Here is a 16,195-nt window from a genome sequence, read left to right as displayed (position 1 = left end):
CAAAGATTTGGAATCAACCCAAATATCCATCAGTGACAGACTGGATTAAGAAAATGTGGCACATATGCACCATGGAATACTATGCAGCCATAAAAAAGGATGAGTTCGTGTCCTTTGTAGGGACATGGATGCAGCTGGAAACCATCATTCTCAGCAAACTATCACAAGAACAGAAAACCAAACACGCACGCATGTTCTCACTCATAGGTGGGAATTGAACAGTGAGATCACCTGGACACAGGAAGGGGAACATCACACACTGGGTTCTATTGTGGGGAGGGGGGAGGGGTGAGGGATGGCATTAGGAGATATAACTAGTGTAAATGATGAGTTAATGGTTGCAGCATACCAACATGGCGCATGTATACATATGTAACAAACCTGCATGTTGTGTACATGTACCCTAGAACTTAAAGCATAAAAAAAAAAAAAAAAAAAAAAAATTAGCTGGGCATGGTATAATCCCAGCTCCTTGGGAGGCTGAGGGAGAAGAATTGCTTGAACCTGGGAGGTGGAGGTTGCAGTGAGCCAAGATTGCACCACTGTACTCCAGTCTGGGCAACAGAGCAAGACTCAATCTCAAAACAACAACAACAACAACAAACTCTTACCATATGATCTAGAAATCATGCTCATTGGTATTTACCCAAATGAGCTGAAAACTTACATATATACAAAAGACTGAAGATTAATGCTTATAGCAGCTTTATTTATGATTGTCAAAAGTTGGTAGCAACCAAAAGGACCTTCAGCGGATGAATGAATAAAGAAACTGTGGCTCATCTATACAATAGAGAACAATATTCAGCAATGAAAAGAAATGAGCCCTCAAACCATAAAAAGATATCGAAGAACTTTAAATGCATGTTGATAAAGAAAAGCAAATCAGCAAAACCTACGCACCATATTCCAACTACATGACATTCTGAGAGACAAAACTATAGATATATTAAAAGATCAGTGCTTGTCAGGTGTTATGGAGAAGGAATTGAGGAAGGCATGACTAGGTGGTGCACAGGAGAATTGAACGGCAGTGAAACTGTTCTGTCTGATACTATAAACGTGGATATATCTCATTATACGTTTGTCAAAATTTATGTAATATATATTACAGAGAGTCAACTCTAATATAAACTATGAAGTTAAGTTAATAACGGTGAATCAATAATGGTTCTTCCATTGTAACAAATATACCACACTAATGCAAGATGTTAATCATAAGGAAAACTGGCAGAGATGGAAGGATGACAGGTACATAGGAACCCTCTTCTTTTCCATCATTTTTTGTAAAGCTGAAATTGATTTGAAAATAAAGTCTGTTTATTAAAAAAAATAAATTGTGTGCCATAGATGTTTGAAACCCATTTGCTTTGCCTGCCATAAAACAATGTTAGCTATACATAATGCCTCACTACTGGATCTACTCTCATTTTATTTCTGCCAAGGATAGGTGAGAATGGATAACTTTTAACCTATGAGTGATATTAGTATATCTGGTAGACAGGTAAAAACACTCACTCTCTTTTACACCTTATTCATATTATGATTAATAAAATCATGTTCTAATCTGATTCATTATCTTCCTCTATTCTCAGTAACTTGGGCCAAAATCCTCTCATTCACAAGTTAGAGTGACTGCAGTTTAGTAAACAGCAGGGCTGGCTCAAGGATGAAGGTACCTGACTCAAGACAGAGTCCTAATGAACAGGAAATAATGCAACAGAAGAGGCATCCTATGGACCTATCTGAAGTCATATCTAAGCAAATTTAAATGTAAAATAACCAGATATAATAGCAGTGCCTCTCTCTCTCTCTCTCTCTCTCTCTTTCTCTTTCTCTCTCTCTCTCTCTCTTTCTCTTTCTCTTTCTCTCGCTCTCTCTCTCCCGCCGTGTGTGTGTGTGTGTGTGTGTGTGTGTGTGTGTGTGTGTGTGTGTGTTGGAGCTGGGGGAAGGATTGAATATAGAGAGGATACTTTGAGAAAATAAATGAAAGTTACAGTACACAAATCATGGTACACAGTACAGGTGATTCTATTTCTATGTTACTCAGACTTTATAAAAACAACTATACCCAGATATACACACATATTCTCATCCAATCATATGCACACATAGTTTCACAAAGACAAATAGGCCAAGGAGTAACTTCGTAGAGAAAACAATTCAGTTCATTGATCATAGCAACAAGAGAGCAAATAGAAACTGACATATACTTTCTAATTATTAACATCATCTAAATCCATTAGATTAAACCCAATAGACATGAGTCCTCTTGTTTCCTTATAAAGCCTGATATCAACCTATTACATTAAAAATTACCCATTTCAGTTACTCATTTTTCTACTTCCCACATCTCTAGAGAGAATTTTCCTCATACTCTGTGAGACATAGAAATATTGCATGACTATGATACCTCTACATCTTTATCATTAAATAGAGAACATGAATATATCCCTATCATTGTTATGATTGTCTCTTGGTTCTTGTCCAAATTTTGCAACATACAAAAGTTTCTATACAGTTGTTGCATTTTCACTTATTTGTCTTATTTTCAATTTTAACCCATCTCCATTTCTGTGCTACTTTAATATAAAAGATAATCTCTTTTTAGAAGACATTAAAGTCCTTAACACATTTTTATTTATGGTTTGCATCAAAAACATAGCATCAGAATTCTCACTCAAGTCACATTGCTTAATAGTTAATATTATCAAAATCTAATTTTGTGAAAAAGAACAGCATTACATCATACACCAGTAGATGTGGAATGATTTCCACAGAACTTTGTGTATTGTATATGCTAGTTGCATTCAAAATTCACAATTTTCAGGGTATGTAAGTTTTCAAACAGAGAAAAAAAAAACCCTATGTATTTACTCTGAAAACACCAGTAAAGGAGATATCTTTACCATTTTCACATTTCCATTTTATTTGAGCAACTGCTTTTCTACACTGATAAGTCAAGGAGCTATTCAATAAATGATTGAATTCCATGATTCATTGCTTAGGATTCCTCCTTTTCTCTCACTTCTCAAAAGAAATGTCACTCACATTGTGCATGTCACTTCTTTCTCTTTCCATGAGTTAGCATCATTTAAAAAAAGCTTAGACTGACTAGGTAAGTTGCCTGCTTATAGACTCATTATTAAATGCTGCATCACACCCAAACAAGTCCAGCAGTAAGAGAAGACCTCCAGCTGCTGTAGAGATGGGATGAATGTGTTTCCACTTACCAAGAAAGTCTACAGTGCAATTCAATATACACAGCTTTCAAAAGTGATAAGGGAAATATCTTTTCTTCCCATAATAAGCCCTCCCATGAACCTCTGTGTATATAATGACAACTTTATATAATGCCAGCATACAGTATCTTCTGGAATTTACAAATGCATTTTCTATGCCTGTGTGGATAGTAAAACATTCTTTTATCTTCAATTCTTCCATGCCTATTTTTGTAAAAGAAAAGAAAAAAAAAGGTAATATTCTCTTTTTAGCTGCCTGCTGATCTCTTCTCCTGAAACCAAACTGCATGGAAGCCACAGAGTCATTGAGTTTCTGTGCTGTCCCTAGAGATGTGGAGATCATGTAAAGAATGTTTCTTCCCTCAGGTTTGTCCTTATTTTTATATTTCTTATGATACTGTTTGTGTAACGTATTATCTTTACATTTGCCTAAAATAGGTCATATTAATATTTCAAGCCATTGTTTATATACAAGAATATTTTAAAGACAGTAAGTTTGAAAAGCATAGGATATATGTCATTTTCCTGTGAAAATAAAGACTTTTTATTGATCTTAAATGTTTCTTTGTGTGGGGATAAGAATAAAGCTACTTTTAAAAGTATTCACGTTATAAAAACAGGGAAAACACTTCAAGAAAGCTCTATAACCTCTTTCAGTGGTTTGATGAGTATAACACAGGAAGAAAGAGCCCCCTAATGGCTCAGATATCTATAAAAACAGAAGAGGTTGTACTTTCTCAATTCTTGTTTAACAATGGCTAAAATGAGTAATCAGGAAAGATATCTGATGCTATGGAAGCGAATGGACAGTTGAATAAAAGGTCAACTAGAGCTCTCTCAACAATGCAAACAACAGTGTGAAACCCTAAAATGAACTGGCGAAGTAAGCTGTTAGATTTCAGACTGAGGGTGATGCTTACATATGTGACTCCTAGCACACTTGTCTCCCTCAATTATGTTTGCGGAGAAGCACTGATCTGGAACTCAGGAGACATATTCATTACACAGTTGGAAAGTGTGAAATGTTTTTTAAAAACACTTTCTTTTTTCCAATCATTGACCATTTCCTGTTAATAATAGGGGAAATCAAATTTCTTACCGGAGAAATTACAGAATTTGTAAGAAAACAAAAAAGGGAATCAAAGTAATATTGAGTATAAGCTAAGAAGAATGTCCTAGTGCAAGAAGCACACAGTGCTAAGAAATTACTTTAAAAGTATTTTTGAAAGAAGAATATGCCTATTCACAGAAAAAAAATTTAGCATTGATGTTACATCTACTTATGCTAGAAATTTAATGGTCTCATAAAAACATACACAATGCAATTAGAATTACGTTTTTATTTTTATTTTTTAAATTGCATATAAGTCAATATGGCCCATAAGTAAGTACCAGGAGGAAACTGAACTGTATAAAACAACTTGGATACTTAAGGTTGTTGCAACAAAAATTATAATATTTAAAGTAATTTTGTACATTAAACTTAAAAATGAGAAGAATTAATTAAAACAAAGTTACATCCCTGAATGTCAGATTATTTGCATAAATAAAATGGAATTATTAAAATATAATTTTGAATACAATTATTAAAAGCAATCTTACCATTATAAGCAAAAGAACTAAACAAGGTTATAATAGATTTAAAACAAAATCTGTGTGGGAATTTGGCATTATACTGCAACAATATACACAAATATATGGTTTACAGTGCCAGTCACCACTCTCAGTTAATGGTTTGGCATTTGTTGCCCAAATATAATACTTAAAAATATATATATACACACACACATATATATATACACACACATATATATATACACACACATACTTTTTTTAAACAAATGACTTAATTTAAAAACAAAAACATCACTATTCTCTTATACATATCTCTATTTCTTAAGACCAACTGTACTTTCCAAAATGTATACCAACAATTCAGTTATTCACTTCTGATATGATTATATCAATAGAATACCAAGGTAGCTGTAATAATACTTGCATTATTAGGAAGCATCTAAATATCATCTTGCATTTAGAAAACAAAACGAACGTCATGAAAAAATAGTGTTTTTCAAATATACATTTTTAATTAAAATATAAATAAGGGTGAATAAAACACACAAAAGCAACTATTTAGAGTATGTATTAATTCTAAATTCAGACATATTGGCTACCACTAAGGTTGGCAATCATGTTCTTGCTTGAAACATTGAACAACATATTAAAAAGTTTTGCTGACTTATCACAGAAAGCAGTTTGTTCTTTGATAAGAGGAGTGACTCAGGAAACTTCACTCAAAAGGACAGTCAGAGCAATTCTCAGGGTAAAATATCTCTTAATTAATCCAAAAGCAAATAAATTGACATAAAATGTCACAAACCATTCGAGTTCCAGTAAGCATTAAATAAGTCCTTTCTGTCACAATGTTTTCTCCTTAGCAGTTGATATCTGTGACCTATAAAACTAAGGTCAATCAAATACATCAGGACTGCATTGCCCCAGCTCATTATTTCTAGTCCAACCCATCAATCTCCTCAGATATCGTTTAAAAAACTATTCTTCCCAGCAGAGGATATAATATGTGCGAAGTTCCCATATATTCACAGATGCTTAACCCGCACATAGCATCACTGTCATGCAAAACATTAATTGATGCTACTGCAGGTAAGTAATGAACTCTAAAATAGCTAAACATCTCCAGAATCATGTTTCTTTGCCTTAGCTCAATACTTTCTTAAGCACAAATGCTGACCATCAATAGCCACAATAAGAGGGCACTCTAATGTCACATCATTTAAGAAATATTGTGTTTGTATTGAAGAGTTAAAACTGCAATCAAAAGACAGATTTAGAAAAAAAAAAAAACCACTAGCAATCACTGAAAAGCATGATAGTATCTATGTCTGCAGAAAATATAATAATTGATAGATAATATTAATTGTCCTTTCTTGATATGCTATTATTTACCAAAGTTGCTTAATAGCTAAAAACAATATTTATAAACATATTGTAAGCTTGTCACAAAAAAATGTACTTTGTAATATAAACTTGGCTTATTTTTCTTCTTTATGTGGAGTATCGGCTACAGAAACTTATAATGTAGTGATCTTATTTTTGAAAACAATCTGTACCTGGAGATTTTTTTTAAAAGCAAATATATTAATATAAACACAGTATTCAATTCCATCTTTCTAAATCAACATACTTGTGTATAGAATTTCCTTTAATGCATCACTGCAAACTCAGTTTTAAAAACATGCAAAGCTATGATGTATTTTGCTGTGAATAATTAAAAAGAAATACAGAGATAAAAATTGAATTTCCTTACCTGGAGTGTGAAACCGTTCCTGTTCAATGCTGAAAGAAAGTGGAACTGGAAAGGGGACTTGATTTTTGTTTTCTTCTCAAAATCTGCTTTAATGATGCTGGAGTAAGATGAGCTATTCCAAGGTGAAGTCTGTTATTTCTTGCTGGAGCTCAGAGCTGACATGTGAAAAGAAAGGCACCTCAGTAAGTTGTTCACTGAGGGAGCTACAGAGCAAGATTATCCGGCACAAGCAGTCACATAGTGATGCTATGGAACGTGCACTGGCTTCCTCCCCACCTTGCGTTCCTCTCTCTCTCTCCTTCTTTTTTTTTTTTTTTTTCTCTCTCTCTCTTTCCTTTTCACCCTGACGCTCGCTCAGCTCTGAGTCTCAGCTCCTGCTGCTGCTGTATAATCAATCTAGCCTGTCTGAAGCTAATAGTCCCCTATTTAACCAGCCAATCAATGGCAAGGATTCCACTGCTAGTCCCAAGAGTCTTTTCCAAGAGTGGTACAAACAATAAGAGTTTTGCCAGCAGTTTAGCCAAGTATTTTTCATTATTTTATCTCCCTTAGAGATAGGGCTTGAGAGGGCAGAGGCTCAAAGCAAGCTTAGTGTTACTGCTGATTTTTGCATTTTAAAAATTTACTCCTTCCTAACCAGCTGATACTTATAATTATCCTAACCTCCTATCTATTATCATAATAAAAATTGCTGCAGAGTAGCCATGTGTGATAGGATTTCTCATTCAAACACGTAGGAATATATTCAGTAACAAAATTATATACACTAACAAATGCTTGTTGCTAGAAACAATAATGCCTCCAGTAGCCCTTATGAGGAGGATCAATTAAATAACACCTCATTATACTGATTTATTTTGAACGTTATCTATTTTTATTTTAGAAAATCATGGTAAATAATTTTGTTTCTCCTAAGGAACAAGAGGTGATGTTTGTAGATGTTTTTGAACGAGGGTCTGAGTCAGACTTCAGTATATAAAACATTTTTTCAATTTTAAAGCATTAATCTACAAAAGGATCCCTCTGAATGTATCAAATAGAGCATTTCACACCTGATTCATCCCTTCAAGGTTAAGAAGATTTTCTTCTTAAAGTGACACATTCATTGCTCAGCTGCTGTGACTGACCATAATAAAGAAGCACAAAGCAAACCATTGAAGACCAGGCTGGTTTCTCATTTCCCACATGCTTCCAGGGAGGCAAAAAAGCAAAAGAAAAAAGAGAACATATGGGTCGCATTAGCCAAACCCTAGAAATGCAGTCTTTCTCAATTTCTAATTAGGAGGTGGTTACTTATCTCAATTTCACACTGCTTGGTCAACTAACCTTTTAGTTACTTTTTCTTTGTAATACTGCATTTCTGCATTCATTAAAGCAAATTGTATAAGCATCTTTAACTGCTTCAATTCCCAGTTGACATTAAATTCCAGGCAGTAGTCATTGTAGTTCCAACCTTCAGCACCATATAATACAAATAAAAATTTATCATAGGTGCTAAAGCATCTTGTAAATGAATACTGAAAAGGTCATAAGGTAGGTATGATCATGAAGTTACACTCAATTAAAGTCCAAATTGTGAAGTGTTGTAACGCCTATCAGAGACACACTTCTTTGATTTAATTGACTCAGTTCTGCAAATATTTATTGAGCAACTCTTTGCATCAGACTGTACATTTAATTAAGTAAAGGAGAGAACAGCCTTCTTTGTGTTTTTGGTATTTTCAGTGTAGTGCAGTTTGGGTAGTCAGTCACCCAGGAGTTTACAATCTCGTAGGTAGATAAGGAGTTCTTAAGTAAGCAAAACACAAGAGAGAGTAATTACCTGCTTTCATCAATAATTCGAAGAGCAACAAGTAGTCAAGATAGATCATAGCTCCTCTGAAACAACAGAAAGACCCCGTAAAAAAGATAGCCTTGCAGTGATCCTTATCAAAGAGAATAAAAAGCAATTTATAGGGAGAAAAAGATGGTAATGATGGTAGCAGGATAGGGGGGTGGGAGGAACAACAGAAGCAAAAGGAAAATGTTAGAGGAGGTGGATGATGGGAGAGGGGTGTTGGAGGAAGAGGCGAGTGAGATAGGTGGCCGGAACACTTAGGGCCCAGGAAGGTAAATGAAAAAAAGGGAAATGCTCATAATATGTAAGACTTTGAATGCCAGGCTGACAGTAATTGGGTAATTGAGAGCATTTCATTTTATATTGTTAAACAGAAATGTGATAAACTTGTAAGTATGCTTTGGGAAACTCTATGTAACAAAATGGTGTCACTTAAGTACTAGCATGGAACCCCAGTGAAAGTCAATAATCGCTAGGGAGAAAATTGTCAAGGTCTCCTTTAGGAGTAATAATGGGTAGAACCAGTGTGCTGATGTTGGAAATTAGCAGAATGAATTAATATTAAAAGGCATTCTGAAATGAGGTCTCTGCATGACTTTGCAACCTAATAAGAAGAGGTGCAGCTTAGGAAAGCATTAAGTTTTCAACGTAGGTGGATGGCTGAAAAAAAAAAAAGTGAATGGCAAATAGCATGCTTACTTACATTCTATCTCAGTTTTTGATGTCATAATATTTATCTCTAATTAAACTTGTTTTATTGTTGTTTTTATGTGCATTTTCCACTACACTATAAGCTTCATGATGGAAAAGAACTGGTTTTGTACAACACTTTCTCCCCAGCATTTTCAGGAATTGTACTGGGCATATATTAGTTTTCCAATAAATAGGTGTTCAGTAGAAAACAATAAAATATTCCCATGTTTGGAATAATGGAATAATCACTACATCACAAGTCCTCAGCTCAGAATTCTCCAAAAATTATTTCATTTAACATGCAAACACTATAAAATAAATATTATCCCATTTTACACATAAAGAAAGTTAGTTTAAAGAGGGCAATTACCTTGTCTAATGACACACAATCAAGCAATAAGTGTCTACTGAATTCCAAAGCCCATGTTCTTTATAATGTTGAGTTTTCAGGAACCAGCAGGTGATATAACAGAAACTAATAATCTGGATATTAATTTGTGGGTTATATAATTGATCAGGTGGAAAGAACAAAAATAAATCAAATTAAAACTAAAGGTTAGGATTCTGGGAAGATGGCAGAGTAGGATGTATCAAAAATCTATCTCTGCTCTGTAGACAAAAATTGCACTAGCAGAATCTGACTAATGTAACTATTTTAGAACTCTAGAGTCTATTGAAGGCTTACAACTTCCAGTGACAGCTTAGATGGTTAATTTGTAGTTAATTTGGTCCATTTAAGCTCTTAGCAAAGCAGCAGCCAACATCCCGCTCTTAAGCCCTATGGCAGGCAGCTGTGCATATATTTCTAGAATAGACTGCATATAGTTTGTGGTGGCCAGGGTTAGAAAAAAATGACCCTGCCTTCCAATATTGGAGATCTGTTCTATGACCACTGATTGCTTATCACAGAAGAGCACAAGAAGAGATAGTGGCCATTGTTGCCCCAACTTCCCTCGATGTTGCAAGCTCCTCCCTCTCTAAGTACTGTGTCTTTCAGGAGATTTATAGAGCTGGTACCTTTTTCCTTATTCCTTTTTTTCCATTTTCTATTTAGGAGCTAGACATTGAAGACTAGGATATTCAAAAGCAACCATGTGTACAGATGAAATTAGAAAGTTACCAACCATACCCAGGAAATAGAGTAGGCTCAGAAAATACTTGAGAAGGCCTTATGTTTGTACAACATGATGACCAAACAAATCCAAACCAACAAAATGAAAAACAAAAACAAAACAGAAAACAGCCAACTATGGGGGAAGGGGATAGTCTGATTTCCTGAGTTACTACATTATTAGATTCAAATGTTTACTTTAAACAAGAAATCACAAGGCATACAAAGGAATAGGAAAATATGGTCTATTCAAATGAAAACAAAATAAAAATAAAAACTGTCCCTGAGAAAGAATTGAAGGCAGATCTACTAGGCAAATATATTAAAACAACTATTTTAAAGATGCTCAAGGAACTAAAAGAAGGTGTGGACAAAGTAAAGAAGATAATGCAATATTTGGTGAAATATGAATAATGAGATAGAAAACCTAGAAATAAAACCAAAAAGAAATTTTGGAGTCAAAAGTATAATAATGGAAATGAAAACTTTACAAGAGGGGTTCAAAGGCCGATTTGAACAACCAGAATAAAGAATCAGTGAACTGGAAGTTAGGACAATAAAATTTATTGAGGCTGAAAAAACAGAAAGATCGAAGAAAAGTGAACAGAGCATAAGGGACCTAGGTGACACAATCAAGAAGACCAACATATAGGACAGTGAAAATGTTGAGGAGAAGACAGAGAGAAAGACACAGAGAATATTTAAATAAATAATGACTGAGAACTTCACAAATTTTATGAAAAACATGAATATAAACACACAGGAAGCTCAATGAATTCTGAGTAGGATGATATCGAAATAACTCACAAGACATTATAGTCAAATTTTAAAAGCTAAAACAAAAGCAGAATTTTGAAAGCATCTAGAGAAAAGCTTAGAGGCAAATACAATGAATTCTCAATAAGATTATTAGCAGATTTCTCATAAGCGGCTTAGAAGGCTAGAAGGCAGTGGGCTGATATTTGCAAAGCACTAAGAGAAAAACTTAAAAACCTGTCAACCAAGAATCCTGAATCTGGAAAAACTGTTCTTCAAAGTGAGAAATAAATTAAGACATTTTCAGTTAAACAAAAACTTAGGGAGTTTTGCTTTATTATCAGTTTTAAATACTTGACCTTCCTGCAAGAAATGCTAAGTCAGGCAGTCTGAAATAAAAGAACAACAGACAGTTATTCAATGACACATGAAAAAAGAAAACTCTCAGTCAAGGTAACCATATGGACAGTTATAAAACATGTATTACTGTTCAAGGGTATAAAACTCTACCTGTTCTTTTCTAAATGATTATTGTAACTTTGGTTTATAACTCCAAGTTTGTTTTCTATATAATTGAAGAGACTAATGCATTAAAAAGTTATTAGTTTGTGTTTTGGGGTACACAATGTATAAAGAAGCAATTTTGCAACATCAAAAACCCAAGGGGATGGGATAGACCTCTTACAAGAACAGTTACTGTATGCTATTGAAGATAAGCTTATGTAGGTTCAAGTTACTCTTGTATCTTTAGGATGTTATTGTCCCCATGGTAACTACAAAGATTGTAGCTATAGAATTATTCAAAAGAAAATGAAAATGGAGTTTAAAATGTTTTATTACAAAAAAATCAACTAAGAGCAAAAGAAGATAGTAATGCAGGAAGTAAGGAACAAAAAGTCATAAAGCAGTTAGAATATAAGCAGAAAAATTACAGAGCTAAGTCCCTTATCCTCAGTAATTTAAATGTTAATAAATTTAAATGTAAATAAACTCACTGTTGAAAGACAGAGAGTGGCAGAATGGATAAAAACATGATCCACCTATATGCTATCTACAAGAGGTTCACTGTAGAATCAAAGACATAAATAGATGGGAAATTAAAGAATGGGAAAGTATATTTTATGCAAATAGTTACCAAAAGAGAGCAGGTATGGCCATACTAATACCAGACAAAATAGACTTTAAGTCAAGAAAATTTACAAGAGACAAAGAACACTGTTACATATTAATAAAGTTTTAGTAAATGAACAACATTTAATAATTATATACATTTTTCAAATAACAGCCCATAAATTATATGAAGCAAAAATTAATATAATTGAAGGAAAAAACAGTTCTAAAATAATAGTTGAAGACTTTAATAACCCATTATCCACAATGGGTAGACGAATTAGGCAAAAGATAAGTTAAAAAAATAGAATTATTGAATGACAATGAATGAACTAGATCTAACAGGCATACAAGAACACTCTAGCCAACAATGTAATACACATTCTTCTCAAGTACACCTGGAACATTTTCTAGGATAGATCACATTAGGTGGTAGATCCCCCTCAAAATGGAAAATACTTAGAGACAACTGAAAATAAAAGAAAAACAGCATACCAAAAGTTACAGGACATAGAGAATGCAGTGGTAGAGAAGGTATAGCTATAAATGCTTACTTTCTTTAAAAAGTGTGATCAATTTAACACATTCACTTATGACTTAAGAAACTAGAAACAGAAGAACGAACTAAACCCAGAGCTAGCTGCAAAAGAATACGAAAAACTAGAGCAGATATAAACAAAAGAAGTAAGAGAAAAATAATGTTAAAAATGTATGAAACCAAAAATTGGTTCTGTAAAATAACTGATAAAATTAACATATGAGATATACTAAGAAAAAATAGAAAATACTAAAATTAATAAAATGAGAAATGAAAGGGTAGACTTTACTACAGATTTCAGAGAAATAAAATGGAGAATAAGGTAGTGTCATGAGCAATTGAATAAAATTATCAAAAAATTGATAATATAGATGAAACAGACACATTCCTAAAAACACAAAACTGACCAAGAATAAACCACAGAAAAATAGAAATTATAAATAGAAATACAACTAGTAGGGAGATTGATTCAGTAATCAAAAATCTCTCAAGAACAAAATGCTTGCTGGCTTTATTGGTAAAATCCACAAAACATTTAATGAACTAACCACCAATCTTTCTCAAACTTTTCCAGAAAATTTAAGAGAAGAAAACATTCTGTAACTTGTTATATGAGACCAACATTACCCTAATACTAATGCCAGTAAGTGACACTACAATAGTAGCAAACCCAAGTTAGCAGCATATTAAAATGCTTATACAACATGACCAAGTGAGATTTATTTCTGAAATGCAAGAATGGTTCACCATAAAAAATGCAATTTAATATACCATATTAAAATAATGAAGAGGAAAACATAAACAAAATTAATTGTCTTTTCATGATAAAAAAGGCTACATGTGAAAAACTCACAGGGAACATCATATTTAATGATGAAAGACTGAAAGCTTTTCCTTTAAGATCAGGAGTAAGACAAGTATAACTATTCTCTTCTCTTCTTTTCAATATAGTATTGGAAGTATCAGCCAGAGCAATTAGGCAATTAAAAAAAAGACATCCAAATAAAATGAAGAAGTAAAATTCTCTTTACCGATGATATGAACTTACATGAAAAAAAAAAACGTATAGGTTCCACAAAATAAAACCTGTTAGAACTAATAAACAAATCTAGAAAAGTAGCAAGGTACTAAGTCAACAAGAAAAAATCAGTTGCTTTTTTCTAAAAGTAACATAAACAAACCAGAAGGAAATTAAGAAAACAATTTCATTTATACTAACATCAAAAATGATAAAATATTTAAGAATTAATATAACTAAGGAGGTAAAGGTCTTAGACAATGAAAATACAAAACATTGTGGAAAGGAATTAAAGAAGACACGAATAAATGAAAACAAATGTTCATAGATTGGAAAACTTATGATTGTTAAAATATCAATATTATCCAAAGTGATCTTCAGATTTAATGCAACCCCTGTCAAAATCCTAATTGCTTCTCTTTCTGCAGAAATAGAAAAAAAAATTCTACAATTTATATGGCATCTTTAGGTATCCTGAGTAGTCAAAACAATTCTAAAAAGAAAGAACAAAGTTGGAAGACTCACAACTCCTGATTTCAAAACTTGCTACAAATCCACAGTAATTAAAACACTGTAGTGTTGACATAAAGATATATATATGTGTGTGTGTGTGTGTGTGTGTATAATAGTCATTACTAATATAATGAATAGACTACAAAAATAAACCCTTGCATATATTAGCACGTGATTTTTGACAAAAATGCCAAGATCACTCAGGGGAAAAAATTTATCTTTTCAACAAAAGGTGAAGAAAAACTGGATATCCTCATGCTAACAAACAAAAAAAGCTGGACTCTTACCTAATTGCATATGCAAAAATTAACTCAACCTATGATCTATTGATCCAGTAAATAAAAATGTGACTAACTGTATGTTCTAAAACTACAGAGGTCTTAGACAAAAACTATGGCAAAAGCTTCATGACATAGAATTTGTTAATTATTTCTTGGATACGACATCAAAACCATTGGAAACAAAGGAAAAAATAGTAAAAATTGAAATTCATAATTTTTAAATTGTGCATCAAAAGGTATTATTAATTGAATACAAAAGCAACCCACAAAATGAGAGAAATATTGGCGAATCATATATCTGCTAAGAGATTAGAATCCAAAATAAATAGACGACTCCTAAAATTCAACAACTACAAAACAAACAATCAATTTCAAAAATGGGCAAGACATTTGAATAAACTTGCCTTCAAAGAAGATAAGTAAATTGCTAATAAGCACATGAAAAGATGCTTAATATCACTAAGCCATTAGGGAAATTCAAATCAAAACTATAGTTAGAGACCACCTCAAAAACATTAGGATGGTTACTATGAAAAACAAACAGAAGATTATAACCGTTGTTGAGGATGTAGGAAGGAGAGAAATTAGACCTCTTGCACTATTGGTGGGAATGAAAAATGGAAGGACTGCTGAAGAAAACAGTGTGGTGGTTTCTCAGAAAAATAAAAATAGAATTGCCATATGCTCCAGCAATTCCACTTCCGCATATATATGCAAAAGAATTGAAAGGAGGGTCTTGGAGAGATATTTTTACACCTACGTTCATAGCAACATTATTCAAAACAGCTAAAACATGGAAGCAACCCATTTTCATTGACAGATAAATGGAATTTTAAAAGTTGGTATGTACAGACAATGGAATGTTATTCAGTGTTTAAAAGGGCTGAAAATTCTGCATTGGGCTACAACAGTAATGAATCTTGAGGGTGTTGTGTTAAGTGAAATAAGCCAGTACCCAAAAGACAAATAATAAATTATTCCACCTATATGAGGTCCCTAAAATAGACAAAATCATTGAGACCAAAAGTAGAATGGTGTTACAGGGGCTAGTGGGAGGGAGAAATAGGGAGTTTGACAACCACTGGAGCCATGTGTTAAGAGTAAAGGTAAATGGTAGGAGGGATTAGGAGGAGGGCTATTGGAGAGCTATGCAGAATAGGAATAGGTACTGAGTTCCATTAGAGGGTAAGTTGACCAAGCGGAAAGAGAAGTTTGGCAGAGCTTCCCTGAGGCCCCAGCTGTGCCTGCAGATCATGAATTTCCAGTAGCACCAATATGCAAGATTGCATGGATTTCCTGGGCTTGTTGTTCTCACTAGCTTGGAATCCTCAGAGATGACAAGAGTCATAGAAAGCGGTGATTATCTTCTACAAGAAATTTGGCAGAAAAAGGAAAAGAGAGAGAGAGAGAGAAACTAATATTCTGCATGCTTTGAGCAACTGAGAGTCCAAACCCCTTGTTTTAGCAAAGGTGTTAAAGAGTATATTTCTGTAGATGAGGGAAAGAACTAGTTGAAAAAGACAACTTGAGAAAGCAAATAAGAGAGACTATGCTTAATATATTAAGGTCACAGAGAAAATAAGAAGGTGGGGCCAAAAGCTTTCATGGGGAATTTAGTACTTAGAAAGAGGAAGAGGTTATTTATTTGAAAGCTAGAAGAGTTAGGTTTTATAGAAAACATTATTCTTGTAAATTAATTAATGTATTCCAAAAATATTATTAATACTTAATATTCCAAGTAATCTACTAGGAGTTGGAAATTTAAATA

The 16,195-nt window shown here is 33.3% G+C and overlaps 1 protein-coding gene across 3 annotated transcripts in view; it reads right to left on the bottom strand.

The window, feature by feature from the left end:
* Nucleotides 1-6,897, bottom strand: part of LOC105467940 (cadherin 18) — a 1,130,742-nt gene extending 1,123,845 nt beyond the window's left edge. For all 3 annotated transcript variants that reach the window (XM_071099077.1, XM_071099078.1, XM_071099079.1), the window contains exon 1: nt 6,571-6,897. The gene's annotated coding sequence lies outside the window, so the exon portion shown is untranslated. The remainder of the gene's footprint in view (nt 1-6,570) is intronic.
* Between the last annotated feature and the right edge of the window lie 9,298 nt (nt 6,898-16,195).

The sequence above is a fragment of the Macaca nemestrina genome, chromosome 6 (assembly GCF_043159975.1).
Source record: "Macaca nemestrina isolate mMacNem1 chromosome 6, mMacNem.hap1, whole genome shotgun sequence".
Taxonomy (NCBI): domain Eukaryota; kingdom Metazoa; phylum Chordata; class Mammalia; order Primates; family Cercopithecidae; genus Macaca; species Macaca nemestrina.
The sequence above is the reverse complement of the archived record's forward strand: the minus strand, read 5'-3'. Positions and strand labels throughout refer to the sequence as shown.